The 17,487-nt window shown below is 34.2% G+C and overlaps 1 protein-coding gene across 1 annotated transcript in view; it reads right to left on the bottom strand.

Annotated features, from left to right (window-relative positions):
• shank2b (SH3 and multiple ankyrin repeat domains 2b) overlaps positions 1 to 17,487 on the bottom strand; it is a 123,880-nt gene that overhangs the window by 104,681 nt on the left and 1,712 nt on the right. The window lies entirely within an intron of this gene.

Here is a 17,487-nt window from a genome sequence, read left to right as displayed (position 1 = left end):
CTAAATTAAATTAAACAAAAATATTTACCAATAAATAAATAAATACCCAATATGCTGGAAACATAATCTAACAGAATATTACCTTGCCTAAAGAGTACATGCAAAGAAAATCAACAATTATTTATAATGTAAAGACCAGCATGCACTTAAACTGCAGCATATGAATATAATTATAATTCCCAAAATATATCAAAAATCACATATTTGTCTTTATAAAATGGCAGTGACAATAAAATAAAATTAAATAAAAATTTTAAATTAACTGGAACATAAAATACTGAATAATAACTGGAATATAAAGTGAAAAATAAAATAAAATAAAATAAAATAAAATAAAATAAAACATTTAAATGAAGTGGAACATAAAATACTGGAATTAACTGATATATAATTTGGAAAATAAAATAAAATAAAATAAAATAAAATAAAATAAAATAAAATAAAATAAAATAAAATAAAATAAAATAAAATAAAATAAAATAAAATAAAATAAAATAAAATAAAATAAAATAATTACCAAAAATAAAAACTGGATAATAAAATACTTGATATTAACTGAAATAAAATAAAATAAAATAAAATAAAATAAAAACTGGAAAATAAAAAACTGGAAAATAAAATAAAATAAAATAAAATAAAATAAAATAAAATAAAATAAAATAAAATAAAATAAAATAAAATAAAAACTGGAAAATAAAAAACTGGAAAATAAAATACTGGATATTAACTGAAATAAAATAAAATAAAATAAAATAAAATAAAATAAAATAAAATAAAATAAAATAAAATAAAATAAAATAAAATAAAATAAAATAAAATAAAATAAAATAAAATAAAATAAAATAAAATAAAATAAAATAAAATAAAATAAAATAAAAGGTGGAGTAACTTATAACTTGATAAAATATTACCAAGACAAACTTGTTTTTACTTTGAAATAATGTGCACAGATGAATCATGCACAATAAGACCAGGAACATATTAATAAAGTAAAGAGGGGCATTTTTGATTTCCTGTTGACTCGAGTGCTTATTATTCCCATACATAATATTTTTATATTGCTATCTGGTCATTTAGCTCCACTTGTTTATCTCTGTGTGGCCTTTTGTGAATTCACTGGGTTCATCAAAAGGTTTTGAACAGTCCCTATCTGCCAAGACTGAGCATGTTTATATTTCGTCTGTGGATGACTTTAGGAGCGCAGCAGTACACTGAAATGTCAGACTGTATATCACGTCATTTTAATATTTATACTCTAGATCTTTTGGGTCTGCACTACCTCACAGGGATAACTGAACTGACACTCACCTGAAAATGAAAAAGGCCTTGTTTATCAAAAACTTGTGATAAATGAACAAATCAGCCATGTTTAACTTAATATTAATAGAAAAAGATTTTGCATTTCTGTACATTTTATTTTATATAGTTCAAAGCAATATTATAGCATACCGTAGCCATGCAGAGATTATACAGATACAATCAACAATAATTTATTCTGTAAAGATTAGCATATACTTTAACCTAAATATATTTCTCAGTGGTGGACAGTACTGTACTTTATTTGAATATTTTTATTTGGGAAACTTTTAGTTTTACTTCACTACATTCCATTGAAGTCCACTATAAGGAGAATAATCCTGGAATTAAACCTTAATTTCTTTTCGACTGAAGAAAGGAGGACATGGACATTTTGGATGACATGGGGGTGAGTAAATCATCAGGAAATTTTAATTTGAAAGTGAACTAATCCTTTAACTGTACCTTTTAAGGCACATGAAATCAGATTAATTTTGCGACTTTTAGTTCATGTATGGTTTGCAATCATTTATATGCTAGCAAACTCCTAATTATTGACAAAATTCAGATATATGCATTTAAATTCAGTCTTTTCCCTCAGTGGTGGACAGTACTGTACTTTATTTAAATATTTTTATTTGGGAAACTTTTAGTTTTACTTCACTACATTCCAAAGCATAATATATATTATTTTATAATTTTAATTTTATATGTTTTTATATTTTTATTTATGACAATTTTTTTACTTTGTTGACAAAAATTAAAACTGGAAAAATAAATACTAAATAATAATAATAATGAAATAAAATAAAAACAAAACACAAAATCAAATCAAATTAAATAAAAAAACTAAATAAAAACAACAAAACAAAATACATAAATTACGGAAGAGGATTAGGGCCAAGCAATAATAAAAAAATAAAACCATCTCGAGATTAAAGTTGTTAAATTTCTAGAAAAAACTCAAGTCAAGAAAAAAGTCAAGATAAAATGTTGAGAATAAATTTGTTAAATTACGAGAAAAAAACTTGTTAAATTGAGAAAAAAGTTGAGATAAAATGTTGAGAATAAAGTCATTAAATTACGAGAACAAATTTGTTAAATTATGAGAAAAATGTTAAATTTAGAGAAAAAAGTCGAGATAAAATGTTGAGAATAAAGTCATTAAATTAACGAATTTATTTTCATAATTTAACTACTTTTTTCTCGTAATTTAATGAGTTTATTCTCGTAATTTAATGAGTTTATTCTCAACATTTTATCTCGACTTTTTTTCTCGTAATTTAACGACTTTTTTCTCGTAATTTAATGACTTTATTCTCAACATTTTATCTCAACTTTTTTAATGACTTTTTTCTCGTAATTTAATGACTTTTTTCTCGAAATTTAACAAGTTTTTTTCTCATAATTTAACGAGTTTATTCTCAACATTTTATCAACCTTTTTCTCGTAATTTAACTTCTTTTTCTCGTAATTTAATGAGTTTATTCTCGTAATTTAATGACTTTATTCTCAACATTTTATCTCGGCTTTTTTTCTCGTAATTCAACGACTTTTTTCTCGTAATTTAATGACTTTACTCTCAACATTTTATCTCAACTTTTTTTTCTCTTAATATAACGAGTTTATTCTCAACATTTTATCAACCTTTTTCTCGTAATTTAACTTCTTTTTCTCGTAATTTAATGAGTTTATTCTCGTAATTTAATGACTTTATTCTCAACATTTTATCTCGGCTTTTTTTCTCGTAATTCAACGACTTTTTTCTCGTCATTTAATGACTTTACTCTCAACATTTTATCTCAACTTTTTTTTCTCTTAATATAATGAGTTTATTCTCAACATTTTATCTCAACTTTTTTTAATGACTTTTTTCTCGTAATTTAATGACTTTCTCATAATTTAACGAGTTTATTCTCAACATTTTATCAACCTTTTTCACGTAATTTAACAACTTTTTTCTGGAAATTTAATGAATTTTTTTCTCTTAATTTAACGAGTTTAATCTCAACATTTTATCTAGACTTTTTTCTCGTAATTTAACAACTTTTTTCTCGTAATTTAATGACTTTATTCTCAGCATTTTATCTACACTTTTTTCTTGTAATTTAACGACTTTTTTCTCGTTATTTAATTACTTTATTTTTAACATTTTATCTCGACTTTTTTCTCGAAATTTAACGAGTTTTTTCCTCGAAATTTAACGAGTTTATTCTCAACATTTTATTTCGAAATTTTTCTTGAAATTTAATGACTTTTTTCTCGTAATTTATTGACTTTATTCACAACATTTTATCTCGACTTTTTTCTCAAAATTTAATGAGTTTTTTTCTCATAATTTAACGAGTTTATTCTCAACATTTTATCTCAACTTTTCTTGAAATTTAACGAGTTTTTTCTCGTAATTTAATGAGTTTATTCTCAACATTTAATCTTAACCTTTTTCTCGAAATTTAATGAGCTTTTTCTCGTAATTTAACAAGTTTATTCTCAACATTTTATTTTGACTTTTTTCTCGAAATTTAACAACTTTAATCTCGAGATGTTTTTTTTTTATTATTGCTTGGCCCTAATCCTCTTCCGTAATAAACAAAACAATAAAAAAATAAGATAAAATCAAAATAAACAAAACAAACAATAAAATAAACAAAAAACAATAAAATAAATTAAAACAAAATAAAAAGCAAACAAAATAAATAAACTAAATAAATAAATCAAATAATAAAATCAAAACAAAAAACAAACCAAATAAAAATAATAATAATAAAATAAAAAAATAGTGAGGTCTTGCATCCTAAAATCTGGTTTATTTTTAACTAAATTTTAAATCGCACCTCATGGGGCTCACAGACTTTTGGACCCCACTGTATATTTTATTGGCTGTTATTTATTACATCAGACTAAAGGTTTCCAAAAGGGACAGATGGGGCAGTTTTCTGTGTCTTGGGTTAGCACACGCCATATTTTTGAAGTGTACACAAGCCTTAGAAATCATAACAGGATTTTTGAATGGCAAACAAAATGTCTGGGTGTTTGGGCTGGGGGGGAGGGGAGGGGGTGAGAGACGCCAAGCAATATCAGACAATGACAGAAAGTAGAAAGAGAGGCTCAGACAGTTATTAAAGCAAAGAGGATAGGTGTAATATCTAACGGCACTCCGCTAAAGCCTAAATCATCATGGCATGCGCAAACGAGACAAAACAAGACAGCTGAAGATTAATTAGAAGCGCTCACCACATTCCCTGTGCATTTTACCCCGTGAAAGGTTCACGAATAATAAAATTGACCTTTCCGTGCTAACGCATCTTGATAATGCTAAACTACCGTGTGTAGGTGGTCTAATACCTGCAATTGAATAAAACACCACGATACGACGATTAAGGGGGCTTCGGTGTAAGAACATGCTTGTATGAGATGTTACACAACCTAGAAACTAACAATCCGCTTATGTAATGTGTTGAAGTAATGTTCAAACATTATAATTTGAGCGCAACCAGGTTTGTTAGCTAAACCAAGCCCAGGGTTTCATACACGAAATGTCGCATGCAATAACGCAGTGGTGAAAATCAGCCGGTCTTGCGTCTCTCTCCCCAGTGGCTCAGTCAGAAGGCCCTGTCATTCATCAGGGCTGTCAGTGTTGGTTTTCTCGCTCGACCTTTACAATCACCCGCCACCAAGACGGGTTTCAAGAGGCAGGAAGCATTTGTCGACTATCGCTTGAAGGGTACCACCAATTAAAACCTTACAGCGTGGAGAGGAAATTGCACCCACATGCACTTTAGTGCTAAGAAGCTGCCAGCAGATTTAACACAACTTCAGTGTTGGCAGATAAACACACAGACACTCACTGAAGTCCTTTCACAGCCGTGTTATTGTGTGCTGGATGATATATTGGTTTCCTGTGAAGTGAATATTATCCAGTTGTGGGCATTTAAATAAATTACACAGTACATGCTTTCATCTTGCTGAATTAATTAGATATTATTTGTTTGTATGAAGTTCAAAGCACTATAACAATAACATAACCTTGCAGAGATTACATGAAGATACAATCAATAACATATATATAATTTACTATGTAAACATTAGGATGCACTTTAAGCTGAAGCATATGAATTAATATCATTTTAATTCCCAAAATCAATGCAAAAATCAGCTTGATTGGCGATAAAAACAAAACACAACAAAAATAAAATAATGGAAAACAGCCTTAACTTTAATATAAACTGGGGGGGGGGGGGGTGGCATAACATGATATGAATATAATAATGATATAAAATTATCTAAAATAAAATATTAATTAATAATATGCTGAAAATGAAATGAAATAAAATAAAAAGGCTTACAGAGGTTACATGCAGTTATAATAAAAATATAGATAAAATTAATTATATAAAGATGAGCACTTGCATATTAATTATTCTAATTCTAAATCCTAAAATCCACTTAAAATCATTGCAAAAATCATCTTGATTGGCCTATTGTTTTTATGAAATGACAGTGATAAAAACAAAACACCCAAAACAAAACAACAAACCATAATATAAATTGGAAAAATATGACATGATTTGAACATAAAAATAATGATATAAAATTATCTAAAATAAAAAATTAATTTGCTGAAAATAAAATGAAATAAAAAGTAAAAAATTGCTGAGATTACATGCAAATATAGTACATTCAAAAATATAGATACAATTTATTAAGTAAAGAGAGCATGCACTTTAAGCTGAAGCATGTGAATTATTATAATTCTAATTCCCAAAATCAACTTAAAATCAATGCAAAAATCCCTTTAACTGGCCTATTGTTTTTATAAAAAGGCAGTGATTAAAAACAACGACACAAAACAAAACATCAAAAAAAGGAATATAAATTGGAACTCGACACCCGACGGCCAAGTAGCAAGTATAAATGCCTTTCTGTACCAGCAGGTGGCAGTAGCTGAACAGCCAATCAGAATGATCAGATGGCCCGACTGACCGACGAGTTCTGATGCCGACTCAACATGTCGAATCGGCTGAAAAAAAGCCGACGAGGACCAACATCAGCTGATGGTGCGGAACTGAGAAAACTAACAAAAACTGCCCGACGACTGACCGTCGGCTTGGTGTGTTCCGGGCTTAAAACCCCTTAGCTGTTATAAATTCACTGTAACCCACGGCTTTACGGGGCTTATTACCACACAATACAAATATTAAAGCCAAAAAATATGAATCAATGCAACTTTCATGAAGTTAAATCATTAAAAGCCTTCCTTCCGCTGGAAAAATTAGTCCCTGATCTTGAACAGCAACAGAAGTTACATTTATTACGGCAATAGATGGCGGCAAAGATTGTCTTTATGAGCGAGTGACAAATGCTTTGACAAGCGCTGTCAGTTTCAGCAGGGCACGGGAAAACCCATTAACTGTTAAAAGGACAAGATCGCAGCGGACATTCAAACTGATTTTTTATTATGAACATAGGACTGACCTGAAGGAAAATGCTAAATCTGAATGCAGGTAATACACTCGATATCTCTCTCAAAATACTCTTCTACATAATGCAGTAAGCTTCAACAAAGACTAAAATAGCACAAAACACATCACTCATATTGTTTTGAATGGAAGAAAGTGCAACGCGCAATATGGCGGAATAAGTCCCGCTTTCTAAATAAGAGCCAATCGCAGACTGGTAAAGTCATCGCGTCACTGCAATGGCCGTTAGAAGCTCCGGTTCCTATAGAAACAGTCAGACGCGCCAAAGACTATAGAATAACACAAGACGTGTCACTTGTATTATTTTGAATGGGAGAAAGTGTAACGCGCAATATGGCGGAATAAGTCCCGCCTTCTAAAAAAGAGCCAATCGCTGACTGGTAAAGTCATCGCGTCACTGCAGCAGCAGTTAGAAGCTCCGGTTCCTATAGAAACAGTCAGACGCGCCAAAGACTATTGAATAACACAAGATGTGTCACTCACATTGTTTTGAATGGAAGAAAGTGCAACGTGCAATATGGCGGAATAAGTCCCGCCTTCTAAATAAGAGCCAATCGTAGACTGGTAAAGTCATCGAGTCACTACAGCGGCCGTTAGAAGCTCCGGTTCATATAGAAACAGTCAGACGCGCCAAAGACTATTGAATAACACAAGATGTGTCACTCACATTGTTTTGAATGGAAGAAAGTGCAACGTGCAATATGGCGGAATAAGTCCCGCTTTCTAAATAAGAGCCAATCGCAGACTGGTAAAGTCATCGCGTCACTGCAATGGCCGTTAGAAGCTCCGGTTCCTATAGAAACAGTCAGACGCGCCAAAGACTATAGAATAACACAAGACGTGTCACTTGTATTATTTTGAATGGGAGAAAGTGTAACGCGCAATATGGCGGAATAAGTCCCGCCTTCTAAAAAAGAGCCAATCGCAGACTGGTAAAGTCATCGCGTCACTGCAGCAGCAGTTAGAAGCTCCGGTTCCTATAGAAACAGTCAGACGCGCCAAAGACTATTGAATAACACAAGATGTGTCACTCACATTGTTTTGAATGGAAGAAAGTGCAACGTGCAATATGGCGGAATAAGTCCCGCCTTCTAAATAAGAGCCAATCGTAGACTGGTAAAGTCATCGAGTCACTACAGCGGCCGTTAGAAGCTCCGGTTCATATAGAAACAGTCAGACGCGCCAAAGACTATAGAATAACACAAGAAGTGTCACTTGTATTGTTTTGAATGGGAGAAAGTGTAACGCGCAATATGGCGGAATAAGTCCCGCCTTCTAAAAAAAGAGCCAATCGCCGACTGGTAAAGTCATCGAGTCACTACAGCGGCCGTTAGAAGCTCCGGTTCCTATAGAAACAGTCAGACGCGCCAAAGGCTATAGAATAACACAAGAAGTGTCACTTGTATTGTTTTGAATGGGAGAAAGTGTAACGCGCAATATGGCGGAATAAGTCCCGCCTTCTAAAAAAAGAGCCAATCGCCAACTGGTAAAGTCATCGAGTAACTACAGCGGCCGTTAGAAGCTCCGGTTTCTATAGAAACAGTCAGACATGCACCTCCGAAATGAGGCACAAGAGGCACATTTAGGTCTGCGCATGCGCATTAGCTTGATCCAGCATAAAAATACAGGTTTTTTCTCATGATTCGGGCGTTTAGAAAAAAAAAAATGAGACAGTTCTTGTCAGATTTCATTGGTGATTTCAAATATGAAATTTAATCGAAAGATTGGCAAACAGCTTTGGAGTATTTTATGTTTCCCCATTCAAAGAGATAGGAGCTGCACTTGGATGCCCGAGAGATGTTTTAAAGATGGCCGCCGAGTGAAATGACTTGTCTTAAAGGGACTTTGGTTTCAATGAACAAAAACAATTGAGAACAAATATGTGTTTACATTGCTAAGAGTGGTTGCTAAGACTGACGCAGCAACATACACACTCAGTGGCGCAGCGATACATGTAATGCGGTCAGCTGTATGTTTTCGGTAATTTTACACCGGCTTCGAATGCGGCTCAACCAATCAGAATCAAGGGCCGGAACTATCCGTTTTATAAGAATATTTTAATAATGATATGAAATTACATTAAAAATATTAATATTAAAATAAAATAAAATGCAGCAACTTGGTGCATTAATATAGAATATGTGGTCACAGGTGTGCGTTTATTGTCAGTTTATGATGGCTTTGAATGTAGCTCGTGCAATCATAATTCATACATTATACATTATATTTCATATTTTGGACATGATACATAACCAGATACATTGGAAACACATTACATTACAAAATCATACATTTAATTTCCAGAATTCATTATTAGTTCAGAGACACATATGTTGTCTGACTATTTTGGGTAATTATTCATTACACTCAGTAATGCAAGGCGCTAATATATGGCAGCAATTCTCAAGAAACACAAAAACAAGCACATACTGACCTAGAAGCATAATTTACTGTACTTAATAAGTTAAAGTTTTCTGTTTTCCCTGTTAACTTCAAAAAAACTCATTAAGGCAATTATTTATTAAAGGTACTGCCAAAATATTCACTCTGAATGTCTGCCACTGTTGCCACGACAACTACCAAACACATTTGCATTGTTTATAGTTAATGGAAGTGATGCATTAAGCATTTTAAAAATGGCAGGTCTGCTATAAACTGTCATAATGTGTGAGGCTTAAAACGTAACTTAATATCCTACACTCATCAGGGGAGAAAAAAAAAGCATAAGAAGGATTCTAGAGGGAATTAAGCTCACCCTAATATCCTGAAAAACAACAAAAGTAATATTTTTCTTCCTGAGATTTGTCAAGGAACATCTCATATGAAAGTTAGTTCACTTGTACATACTCACTGTATCATTTTATACCAGTAGCAGTAGCAGTGAACACTAGGTTCCTCTATTCTAAAAGCCTGCCTGAGGGCAGTCAAACTTGCCGTTTCAGAAACACGGCCAGTACCAGGAACTGACAGCTCTCCGAGAGATATAGACACACAACAGTTCTTTTTGGTTCTCAAATCTGATTGGCTGAGAGGTCTTTCCAGCCGTGCGATATTCTACCAGTATCGCCACGGGAACCGTTTCACCATTTGAATCACTCCGCTTTCAGCATTCTCACAGCGAGTGTCATGGCGGATGAGCAAACCCACCATATTTTTTATTTTTTTTAAAGTTATATTTATAGGCTTTTTGTGCCTTTATTTGGAGAGGACAGTAGAGAGCAGACAGGAAAGCGTTGGGCAAAGGACCTCGAGATAGGAATTGAACTCGGGTCGCCGTGAACACATTTGTGCCATATGTCAGCGCACTAATCATGAGGCTATCGCCACCGACAACCCACCATATTTTTATAGATACTAGTGTTATTTTGTAACAGAATGTTATTTTAAGAGTTTTAGACCAGAAATATGTGACTCATATTTAAACATAGCACCTTTTTTACAATTTGTTTAGACGTTTTCAGAGATGCAAGCTCCAGGCCTTTAGCGGCCGTTCAGTGCTCGTGTACCCGCCGAGAACAGCTTTATCTTGGCCAGTACTTCGGGGATTTGTCGCTGGCTCTTATAGTGGTTAAACATGAGATATAATTAACATAAAATGGGCAATCTTTGGTCTTGTTAATCTGTTACTTGTTCCTGAGCAAATTGAATTGTGCTTTGTTAAATTTGATAATTTATTTAAGGCTATACTTTACATCCTTTAGAGCACTGCTTTTGTACATTTGACTGAATTGTACAATTGTTTATTTCCTATTTTCATTTATAATGGCTACTGTTGTTAAAGGTGCAATATGTCGCAGTAAGCTAGATCGATATTAGAATATCATATTAATAAATGCTGGATGGCTTGTGTTGATAAATGGCATGTAATTAATTTTAAAACATATTGTATGATGGAGAAAATGCTGTATTACTGTTACTAAAAATAAAGCTGCATCTGATTATGCTATGTTAGCTAAACAGACTCCATCAATTAGGGTTAAAGGAACTGTTGCCAAACATATAACATGCTAGAAACACAATAATCACAGCAATAATGATCCAGTCATAGACTCTTAAGTATTTGCTTTTTTTTTTTTTTTTTTTTTTTTTGGCTGGGCAGTAAGAGAAGCATCTAATACTGCACCCTTCATTAAACCAGTGCACAACCATTAATATTTCATAACCAATTTATTTCTCATCAAAAAAGTGCTGTGGATGTTGCATCAAAAGCCCTTGGGTTCATATTTTTGCAGTATAGCAATTCTGGAACTCAAATCCTATCTTATAAAACAAAAAGAGAAAAAGAGCAATAACTAAATTTTAGTGCTTGCTCATGCAAACCTCACCACCATAATGCTAGGATGGTTGCAAGAGTGTTGCTATAGTGTTCTAGATGATTTCTAGGTGATCAAAAGAGCCAAAAAAAATTGTTTTAAAAACGGTCTAACCTAATATACCATTCAAAATTTAGGGTCAGTAAGATTTTTTTTTATTATTATTTTTGAAAGAAATCAATGCTTTTATTCAGCAAGCATCCATTAAATTGATCAAAAGTGACAGTAATTTTACAAAAGATTTCTACTTCAAATAAATGCTATTTTTATGCATATTTTTATGCATATTATAATGATTTCTGAAGGATCATGTGACACTGGAGTAATGATGCCATCACAGGAATAAATGTTTAAAATATATTAAAAATATATATGTATATATCAATCTATATATGTATATATCAATCTATATATATACAGCTATGGAAAAAAATAAGAGACCACTCCAAGTTCAGAAATCAATGTTAAGTGGTCTCTTAATTTTTTCCATAGCTGTATATATATATATATATATATATATATATATATATATATATATATATATATATATATATATATATATATATATATATATATAATCTCAAAGGTTAGGGTCTGTAAGATGTTTGATATATTTATTTGAGTATTTCACAGAAGTGAGTCCACCCCACACATTTTTGTAAATATTTTATTATATTTTTTCATGTGACAACACTGAAGAAATGACACTTTGCTACAATGTAAATTAGTGAGTGTACAGCTTGTATAACAGTGTAAATTTGCTGTCCCCTCAAAATAACTCAACATACAGCCATTAATATCTAAACCACTGGCCACAAAAGTGAGTACACCCCTAAATTAAAATGTCCAAATTGGGCCCAATTAGCCATTTTCTCTCCTCGGTGTCATGTGACTTGTTAGTGTTACAAGGTCTCAGGTGTGAATGGGGAGCAGGTGTGTTAAATTTGGTGTTATCGCTCTCACTCTCTCTTACTGGTCACTGGAAGTTCAACATGGCACCTCATGGCAAAGAACACTCTGAGGATCTGAAAATAAGAATTGTTGCTCTACATAAAGACGGCGTAGGCTATAAGAAGATTGCCAAGACCCTGAAACTGAGCTGCAGCATGATGGCCAAGACCATACAGCGGTTTAACAGGACAGGTTCCACTCAGAACAGGCCTCGCGTCATATCCAGAGGTTGTGTTTGGGAATAGGGCTGTCAAACGATTAATCGCGATTAATCGCGATTAATCGCATACAAAATAAAAGTTCGAGTTTGCCTAACATATGTGTGAGTACTGTGTATAATTATTATGCATATATAAATACACACAAATTTATGTATATATTTAAGAGGAATATGTTATGTACAAAATATTTTTTATATATAATATAAATTCTATAAAAACAAATAAATACATATACTTTACAAATATATACATGAATGTGTTTGTATTTATATATACATAATAATTAGACACAGTACTTTTAATCGTTAGATTAATCGTTTGACAGACCTATTTGGGAAATAGACATATGAGTGCTGCCAGCATTGCTGCAGAGGTTGAAGGGGTGCATGATCTAGGGCTGACCGATATATCGCATGCGATTGTCACGCGCATTTTGTCAGTAAAGCCGGTTCCCTGATTAGCGCTAAATCGGCATCACCTGCTTTCAAACAGAGCAGATGAATCGCCTTCGATAATGAACTCGATAATGAACTCGATATTGCGTGGCTTGTCAGTGCACTACGGCTCTGTTTATTAAATGCCGCTCCATTTGAAAGCAGGTGATGGCGATTTAGCGGTAATCAGGGAACCGGCTTTACTGACGAAATGCGCGTGACAATCGCATGCGATATATCGTGCAGCCCTAGCATGATCCCCTCCCTTCGGAGACTGGGCCGCAGAGCAATATTCCAACATGATAACGACCCCAAACACACCTCCAAGACGAAGCTAAAGAAGCTGAGGGTAAAGGTGATGGACTGGCCAAGCATGTCTCCAGACCTAAATCCCATTGAGCATCTGTGGGGCATCCTCAAACGGAAGGTGGAGTCTCTAACATCCACCAGCTCCGTGATGGAGGAGTGGAAGAGGACTCCAGTGGCAACCTGTGAAGCTCTGGTGAACTCCATGCCTAAGAGGGTTAAGGCAGTGCTGGAAGATAATGGTGGCCACACAAAATATTGACACTTTGGGCCCAATTTGTACATTTTCACGTAGGGGTGTGCTCACTTTTGTAGCCAGCGGTTTAGACATTAATGGCTGTGTGTTGAGTTATTTTGAGGGGACAGCAAATTTACACTGTTATTCAAGCTGTAAACTCACTACTTTACATTGTAGCAAAGTGTCATTTCTTCAGTGTTGTCACATGAAAAGATATAATATTTACAAAAATGTGAGGGGTGTACTCACTTCTGTGAGATATTGTATATATCAAATAAATAGATCAAACATCTTACTTGTACATCTTACTCTTGTAAATAAACTGATTTTATTCAAGTCCAAAATATGATTTACAATCACTGAATTAACCTAAATACATTAAGTTACAACCGCAAAAAACAAAAGGGTTAGATGATATTAGAAATAGCTCCTACTACAACCACTTATTACAGTTTATGAAATGCTGGTCTGCAAATATGGCTGATTCCCTCCTTCAAAGGGATTTCTCAGCCATTTTATCATCTGCCAGGCGATGGTCCTGAGTCCAATCTCTTAGAAAAGAAATAGGACAGCTCTCGTCAACAAACCGCACGGTGTGCGATCATTCATGTCCATAGCTGTTAGATGGCATATTTGAGTGAGCAATAGAAGTGAGGCTTCTGTGAACTGTCTGAAAGGAAAGGGTAACTAAAGTATGGGTTTCATCTGGGCCAGAGAGTAAACCACTGAGAAGAGCAGAAAGAAAAAGAGCTGTAGGACTCAAAGGAGCAAGAGAGGGATAGACAGGGAGGGAAAGTGGCATACAGAGGCGAAAAGAGAGGGAGAGCGAAAGGGGGACGGGCTGGCCTGGATCTGTGTCCGCTTGCCTTACCCCTGGTGACTTAACGGCAACACCGCACAGCTGTAAAATAGGGCAAGACTGGGGCTTGCGTATACGCTGGTGCAAGACGAGTAGAGCGAATCACAGTCTGAACATCAGTGTTATAAACAAGCGAGGTGAAGCTGATGAAAAATAAATGAGAAGCAAGGCCCAGTTCTATCACAACATGTCATCTAACTCCTCCCATGAGCTGCGCTCAATCTGAGCTCATTGAGGAATCCAGACGTCAATACGCGGGACAATTATTGCCCCCGGAGGACCATATCAGTAGAGTACAAACAATGGCAGTATATTGTTTCTCAGATAGGTTTTCATCTTTTTATTCAGCAATCCATTCAACCGCTCACTCTCTAGGGAAAATTAAATCAATTTAGAGGCTCTATTTAATGGTTCCTTCACTTCACATATTGTCAATTACGCGATGGTCCTTAACTGAAGAGCATATCATATAATAATGAAGCCATCAGATCTTAATGAAATGCACTTCTGTGCATTAATTTGATAAACGGAGGCTCAATGTTGGGAAACTACTCTCCAAGCAGCAGATAAACAAAAAAATAGAACTATAATTACTTAAGGGAGCAACATTTTACAATGGTATTTTATATTATTCTCTGAACTACTATATAGTGCATTGTATTTGTTTTTTATCTGTATTCGACTGTTATTAAACTAAAAACAATAAAAATGTTTTTATAAATAGAAGTTAATCAGAGACATTTTTGCTGGCACAAGAACAATGAGGGGTTTAGAATAAATTGTTGGCTCGGTTATTTAAATAATTTATTTAACTGAGTCAACATACGGCACAAGGACTTGAATCTGAAAATCATATTTTAAAGGGTTATTTCACCCAAAAATTAAATTTCTGTCATTAATTACTCACCCTAATGTCGTTCCAAACCCGCAAGACCTTTGTTCATCTTCAGAACACAAATTAAGATATTTTTGATGAAATTCGAGAGGTATATGATTCATCCATAGACAGCAATATAATCACCACTTTCAAAGCCCAGAAAGGTACTAAAGACATTCTCTTCTATTTCATTCTCATACATTGTTTACGCCCAGCGCTTCCAGGTTCTACGCCAGAACGCCGACTCATTATTGGCCGGCTCCTGCGTCAGCATCACATGCTGCTCACGTGATCAGCTTTGGCCAATACCAAGCCCGCATTCAGACGTAAACACTGAAGCATTCACCGTGCTTACTGCAGCAACTACGTAAGGATAATGACGGGGAAAAGAAGAGATTATTGAATAAAGTCGTTATTTTTGTTTTTGCGCACAAAAAGTATTCACGTCGCTTCATAAAATTAAGGTTGAAACACTGCAGTCATGTTGATGGTTTTAACAATGTCTTTAGTACCTTTATGGACCTTGAAAGTGGTGATTATATTGCTGTCTATGGACAAAAAAATATCTTAAATTGTGTTCTGAAGATGAACGAAGGACTTGTGGGTGTGGAACAACATGAGGGTGAGTAATTAATGACAGAAATTTCATTTTTGTGTGAAATTACCCTTTAATATTGTACAATTTCATCAACCATCTCTACGAACTGAATGAATCGAACTTTCCGTTGCTATAATATCTGAGGAGATCCATTTCGTATGAACCGATTCAGTGAGGAGAGAGAATTTTTCATGGAGGTTGATATGTAAATAAATATGGATATGTTAATATTGTATAATTAGTGATAATTACTCCCGTACATAAAATAAATACTTTGATATCTTAAACTGGTAAACAGTGGCTGGTTATAATCCCTCAGACAGCCAACACAACACATGTTAGTATAGTAAATCAACAGAATAAAAAACTTGTAGAGTTTGTACTGTAACTAATATAAACATTTATGTATGCACGCCATGGAGAACTCTATTCCATCAAACATCTACTCACCCGTGCACAGAAGATGCTTTTCATTGTTTATCAGATCCTTCATTCATTTGTATTTCATTAATATTTATTTTAGCTAACTTTTAAAGTTTTTCTGCATCTACAGATTTGATGCACTACTAAAAGCTGTTTAGCTTGAATGGTTACATTACTGATTTGATACGGAAAGAGGGAACTTTCTTTTAGCATTGTTCCTTTTTCAGCCGCATTTTGGTCAGACGCAAACGACGCTGCGTCGTTTTAATATCAATTCTCATTGGTCGGTTTAGAGCGGCGTCTTTACTATTAATATTCGTGCATGGTTTAAAACTTGCCTTCCGCGTTTAAAACAAAAGGGAACGTAAATATATTTACAATATATGCGCACTTTAGTTAAACTGATTAAAAAAAATTAACTTTATCAGCTTCGGTGTTCTGCTCAGCTTCCACCTTCCTCTTCTGACAAACAGTCAGTGAACCGCTGAACCGATTCACTAGAATGAATCAGACTATTCAACCCAACATGAGGACCGTTTAGAATGATCCGATTCACTACTATAAATTTGACTTCCAAAATGAGAGAAAATGCCGTTAAAGGAAGAAAGCTTCAGTAGAATTTCAAGGCTTTCAAACTCTACACGAGAATCGCTTATGAACCGATTCACTAGAATAAAGTGCACTTTCAAACGCTATATATGAGAGAAGTGATAGTTTAGGGTGAACAGATTCTCTTTCTAGAATGAATTGCACTTTTCAAATGCAATTTTCCTCAGCATATACATGGGAAAAGTAGCTTGCATTTGAAAACTACTTTTATTTAGTTACTCCCCAACACTGCAGCTACCCTGAATCATACAAACAGAGTCCTGGAATCACCTATTGGGCCTGTTTGTGTACATAAATCGCTTAGAAGCCTGAAGTGGACAGTGTGTGGCTGCAAATCCAGTCTGCTAAAATCCTCCTCTCCGCTTCTTATCTCTGTGGGACACAGGATAACAGAGAGCTTCCAACCCCATCCCCGTAATGGATAGATCACCACAGCCGCACAGCTGCAGCTCCTATTTGCTATACAAGCAGAATCCTTGACCGGCATGCTGAAGATGCCTTACAATACTGATAATGTTGTTTGTCTCCTAATTACCGTTTTCTGGAGGCAATTTGACGGAGATCTTTTATGCACAATCACAACAGCAATCAAGCGCTTTGTGTTTTGAATGTCACACGTTGGTCAAAACCCCCCTGAACGCTTCTGAAATGAAAAGCGAGCTCTGATGTATTTATTAGGACTCTTGAGAGGAAAATCACATCTTGACATGTTGCTGAAGTACAGTATGGTAGCAGCAAAGGCAGAATTTGCTGAACGGAGCTGTCAGTGTACATCAAGTTGAAAGCTGAGGTGGATTTCCTGTCTCTTGACATCTCCTAAACTTAGCCTTTGCTATACCGTTTCTGAAGAGAAATTTTCATCACGAGATACAGTTTCATATC

The sequence above is a fragment of the Chanodichthys erythropterus genome, chromosome 24 (assembly GCF_024489055.1).
Source record: "Chanodichthys erythropterus isolate Z2021 chromosome 24, ASM2448905v1, whole genome shotgun sequence".
NCBI lineage: Eukaryota > Metazoa > Chordata > Actinopteri > Cypriniformes > Xenocyprididae > Chanodichthys > Chanodichthys erythropterus.
Note: the sequence above shows the minus strand (reverse complement) of the source record. Positions and strands in the feature narration are given on the sequence as shown.